Source organism: Dermacentor silvarum, chromosome 10, assembly GCF_013339745.2.
Source record: "Dermacentor silvarum isolate Dsil-2018 chromosome 10, BIME_Dsil_1.4, whole genome shotgun sequence".
Lineage (NCBI taxonomy): Eukaryota > Metazoa > Arthropoda > Arachnida > Ixodida > Ixodidae > Dermacentor > Dermacentor silvarum.
Window position 1 is genome coordinate 156,913,841 of NC_051163.1, and position 6,000 is coordinate 156,919,840.

Genomic DNA, 6,000 nt, shown 5'->3' on the forward strand with positions numbered 1-6,000 from the left:
TTTTGCCGATTGCCCACAACTTCTTCTTGAGGGCGCTGCACTTTTTGCAAATTAGCATGAGCCTCTTGAAGGCTTTTATTTAATATGGATCCATACATGGCATCCCTTGCTGTCCCCCGGTTTTTTTTCTGCGTCTAGATAACATACATATAAACAATGCATATTTGAAATTAGGTATACAATATCTTTTTGGTAAAATCAGGGCGGTCGCGTGCATCTTGGTTTTCACACATATTCCTGAGAAGCCCAAACTTTACCACAGTACTGCACATTTGTAAAGCAGACACTAACCTTTTTCTGCACTTTTATGCGTTGTTGCGTCGTCTCGACCCCTTCGTCCGAGCTGGTGCTATGGTCGCGCCGAATCTTTGGCTTCGGAAGTCTCTTAGACTTCATTCTTTCATTCACTTCGGCTTCGGTTTCTAAAGAATGCATAGTAACGGTACTAAGGGTTATAAAAAAAAGCACTCACAATGGATCCAAATGGCTTACCTGCTAGCATCAGGATTTGTGCGTTGTAATATCCAGTGTCTTCGCCGTCGACCCGGTCACGCCAAAATGCCGAATAAATAGTCCTCTTGTTAAAATCTAAATTATGCTCGGGATTAAAATTTTTTACGTCCGAGGCCGGAATAACGTGCAGTTTTGCGTCGAAATCATTAAGGAATCTCACGACGGCAAACATCCTGAAGGCTGAGCAATGGATAAGGGCTAATGATCAGTAGAATGTATACACAAAGCTCTAAGCATGGAATGAAGCATGGGATGGCCCACACCAAAAACGTGCCTATATCGGATTGGATTGAAGCGCTCGGCAAGATAAATATATTGTAGTTACTAAAAATTAAAAAAAAAGCTAAATACAAGTCACAAAGCAAATGTTACAGCTATAAAAATATTTACATGTCAGTAAAAGTAACAAAGATCGGTGCAATCATTACACAACTTAGGATATTTTGTTTGCTTTGCGCAACTACAATCCAACCCGATCCGATCCGATCCAGTCATTCAGCTCTTTATATTGTGGTAGTGTTAGTGGTCATCAGTGCTCATCACCGTTGCTGGCTCAGTTTTTCGCGATTATGGGTCCTCGAAAGCAGTATTTAGGGCCCCTAAAGAATGCTCCTGATCTTCCAAAATCCACGAGATCGTATCTTCAGAGGCGTGCGGTGTTACAGTGCGATTCGCATCAAGCCGTGTCGCAAGACAACGACGGAAACGGCGATGCGGTGTCGGCGTCAGGCGTACCGCGTATTGATGACAGCGACATAGACATGGTGCAAGATAGCTGCGAACCTGAGAACGACTACATACATCCCGAGGCGCAACTATCCTTCGAAGGTGATAGCGAAGTACCACCGGCACAGACTGAGCACGTCGACGCTAACGACTTGGTAGTATTGGCATTGAAATTTGCGCTGGAGTTTGGCTTGTCATGGAAGGCCGTCGAAGCTCTACAGAAGCTGATCGCGCATATACTGGATAGACACGACATTCCGGCGTCAAAGTATCTATTCAAAAAACAAGTGGGAGCGAATATACGTGACGCTTGGTTCCATTTTTACTGTGAACCTTGTATGAATTTGCTGGCGGAGACATCGGGCGTTCTGCAAGAACGCAGTAGTCTGCAGGTCAGCTGCTTTGTATATAGAAAAAACTACAATGGGCGGAATTTGGTGACAGACGGTCACTTTTTTATAACCCTAACTATTGTGCAGCAACTTTCTTCGCTACTCTCCGATAAAACCATCGCAAATGCGCTGGTTAAGAGGCTGCAGTCCATTTATCAAGGACGGGCTGGCACAGAGGTGTCTGACATTACGGATGGGTCCCTGTACAGGGAGCTGAGACAGAAATTAAGAAAGGATGACCTGACGCTCACATTCAATGCTGACGGTAGGCCAGTTTTTAACTCATCGAAATTTTCCATTTGGCCGATACAGCTAACTGTCAATGAGCTGCCACCAAAGATGCGACACAAAAATGTCGTAGTGAGTGCCTTATGGTACGGCCAGTCGCATCCCAACATGACGCTGCTTCTGAACAGCTTTGTCCAGCAAATGAGGGACCTTGCTGGTGGTGGTGTGACATGGATGGCTGGCACTGATTCAATTCATTCTGAGGTGAGTAGAATTATTTACGTAACTGTTTCACTCCGGCAATCTGCACAAGTGTTGCTTCGTTAACCTACAAGCAGCTTAGTGTCACACCTGCATGTCATCAGAACTACTGTTTGATGCAGATACCTAAGTTTGTATGCCTACTAGGAAAGATACGTGGCAGATTTAAAATGGCATACGTGATTTCCCTGCTTTACAGGCCTTAAGCTTCTACAGTCAGGGCTTGACCAATTGTGTTTTAAGAATAGAATATCTGTTGATTTTAAGACGAATACAACAGTCAACATAATGATAACATACGTGTTTGATTCAGGTGTACTGCCTCAGCTGTTGTGCTGATGCCCCAGCTCGAGCATCACTTCAGAACTTCACCCAGTACAATGGGTATTACGGTTGCGGGTGGTGCCTGCATCGTGGAAAGACAGTAGATGGTGAGCACAGCTGGTGACAAATCTCACCCTTTTATGAGTGCCTGTACATATTTAGGTGTAGCTCTCACATATTTATTGCCACTTTCAGGTTTCTTATTGTGAACAAAGGTATGCAGACAGATTAAATGTATTATTGGCATATTAAATACTTCTCGCAGTTTATCTTTACTGTCCGAAGATGCTGCCTTTTGAACTACAATGCATAATCACATGTGAACGTTAGAAGAGAAATCCTATGTTAGTTGTAATACACCATAATTGGGTTTAATGTTGTTCAGTAGCGTGGGAAGGGAACAAGAATTCAGAATGGCCAGTCAGACGCTGGAGTTCGTAAAAGAGTATGTTTATCTATAGGTCAATTACTAACAGGGGACCCTGATCACGAGAAGGAAACTTACAGAAGAATAAAATTGGGTTGGAGTGCATACGGCAGGCATTAATTGCCAAAACCCAACTGGGAGCTTACCACTATCATTAAAAAGAAAAGTGTACAATCATGGCATTCTACCAGTGCTAACACATGGGGCAGAAATTTGGAAGTTAACAAAGAAGCTTGAGAACAAGTTAGCACAAAGAGCAATGGAACAAAAAATTCTACGCATAACGTTAAGCGAGGGGAAGAGAGCGGTGCGGATCAGAGAGTGAACGGGCATAACCAATATTCTAATTGACATTAAGAGAAAAAAACTGGAGCTGGGCAGGCCATGTAATGCATATGGTAGATAACCGGTGAACCATTAGAGTTACTGAATAGGTGCCAAGAGAAGGAAAGGCAGTCGAGCAGACAGAAAACTATGTGGGGTGATGAAATTAGGAAACTTACAGATAGAAATTAGAATCAGTTTGCGCAATACAGGGGTAATTGGAGATCACAGTTCGTCCTGCAGTGGACATAAAAATTCACTGATGAATGTTTTTTGGCAGTAACTGCATTGGCCATTCAGTGCAGTGGTTTGGTGGCTATAGCATTGTGCTGCTGAGCATGACGTGGCAGATTCAATTCGCGGTTGTGGCAGCAGCATTCTGGTGAGGGCAGAAAGCAAAAATGCTCATTCACGGTGCTTTGGGTGCATGTTAAAAGAAAGGAAAACTCAGGTCAGAATTAATCCGAACTCGCCACTGCAGAGTCCCTCATAAGCCAGCATGCAGTTTCTCATGTTAAACCCCATAATTTTATTTATCTGTACAGGCAAGACGTTTCATGTTCCATTTGCATTTTTCTTGCTTTCTCAAAAAGGAACTCTCAAGTACCCCATGGATGTGAACGTCAAGGGTGAAAGAAACGCAGAAAATACCAAGAAGCACATGGAGAAGGCATCTTTTCTGCACCAAGTACACAAAGGTGTAAAAGGCCCAACTTCCTCTCATCAACCTGCCGCACTTCGATGTTATCTGGGGCTTCACTCCAGATTACATGCATTGTGTCCTGTTCGGGGTAACACGGCATTTTACAGAGCTGTGGCTGTCTACTGTGAATGAGCGATATTACATTGGCTCACCACAAGTTTTGTCAATCATTGATGAGCGCCTATGTGCAACGAAGCCCCATCTCTGTGTGTCACGTCTCCCTTGCTCTCTTTCCGTACGAAAATATTGGAAAGCGTCTGAATGGCAGCAGTGGTTGTTGTACTTTTCACTACCATGCCTTGAGGGGCTTTTGCCCGACCAGTTTTTTAAGCATTTTTCACTTCTCGTACAAGCCATCGCACTGCTGCTGCAGGACACTGTGAGCAAAGACGATATTACTGCTAGTACGAACTGCCTTGTACGGTTTGTAGTTGAAGTGCAGTTTTTATATGGGGAAAAGCATATGACAAGCAATGTGCACCAGCTACTGCACATCCCAAAGAGTGTTGTCCTGCAAGGTCCCCTTTGGGCACACTCTTGTTTCAGTTTTGAGGCCCACATTCGTCACCTTAAAGAGCTAGTGATGTCAGCCAAAGGTGTGCCTATTCAAATTGTCGAACGCATCATGATGGTCAGCAACTACAAAGGTTTGAGTGCACAAGCCAGTCCACATACTTTGCAGTTCTTGGCAAAACCTGGCCACTGCAATAATGATGCTGTTCTCCTTGTGAGCAAGCCACGAGTTCTGTCAGAGCTATTGCACAGCTTTGCTCACAACCATCTTTGCAACATTATCTGTGGCCCTGTTGTGGAGCATGACCGAGTCATTGTAGCCGGAAACATGTTCCACAGTGAGCAGTACTCAAGGCCAAACAAAACAGACAGCACTGCGTTTGTAACAGGCCAAGGAAAATGCTGAAAATCAAGCACATTGTTTCGTTCAAAGATGCGAGTGACTGCGTAAAAATATTTATTGTGTCATATAGGTTCTCTTCCGAGTGTGCCTATAAAACAAATCATGTAATGGTAGCTCGGAGAGCAGAGCAGGAAATTTTAGTTGAATTATCAACAGATGTTAGCCCATGCACTTACATGGAGTGTGGCGGGAAAATACTTTTTGTAAGGCTAGCGCAGAAAACACTGTTGGCAAGCTCACTTGGGAATAGTGCACGTGTCAATTTAAATGTAGGCGCTTTTCTCGCAATTTTTCTTTAAATTTTAGTTAGAGAGCTTTTCAGTGTCAAGCTCACAATTAGCACAAAAGTTATGTTTAGAAATTCAAGTGGGCTTTTACCTAAATTTGTTGCGAGCTAATGGTGGAAATGAAAAGAAATATGTGGTTTATATTAATGGAAGCATGTCCATAGCACAGTTTTTCTTAAAATTCATGACCTCAACAGTTTGAAAAATTCTTGTGAAATGTTTTTCATAGCATTCTGGCATAACCGCTGCTTTATTGGGTGCCATGGTTAGTGTTTTGCTTTGCATTGCACTGAATTGGGTTCCACAGACATTGGTACCTGCTCCCTTTCAACAATAAAATGTAACAGTTTATTTATAGCATTTGCTACAGATTCAAAATGTTGTACGGACAGCTTCTTGTTTTGTCCCCGACCATTTTAATTGTTTGAATTAACCATTGTGCACATTGTACATATTCCTCAACAATGACTGTCCAATGGCTAAGTAGAAAAACAGATCGTATCTTTACAACCTTATGGTTGTGAGATGTCATAGATTTGCTAAACTGTCGCTGTATCATTTAATAAAGTAGCTAAATTAAGAATAATGGCCTTCCTGTATTATGTGTATGTATAGATGAGCACATATGTGTGTGTTGGTGACCTTCCTGCTCATTCTTTCAGTGACCTCTAAAGCAACATTACAATCAGGCTTTCAGTCTCTCCCCATGACTGTGCAATTTGCAAGTCCTACCTTATATATGAGGTAGACACTCACCTTGGCTATTAATGAAAGTGCCGGGAAGCTCACGTGCTTGCCTTCCGATTCGAACAATGTTGTTATAAGTTGAAAGAAAATTCCTTTTAAATATGACATTTCCCATCTAGCCTCATGCTTGCCTCTTGGCAAAACCTGGCCAC

The 6,000-nt window shown here is 42.9% G+C and overlaps 1 pseudogene; it reads left to right on the forward strand.

Moving 5' to 3' along the window:
* The first annotated feature begins 3,468 nt into the window (after positions 1 to 3,468).
* LOC119431953 (uncharacterized) lies at positions 3,469 to 4,985 on the forward strand (annotated as a pseudogene).
* The last annotated feature ends 1,015 nt before the right edge of the window (positions 4,986 to 6,000 follow it).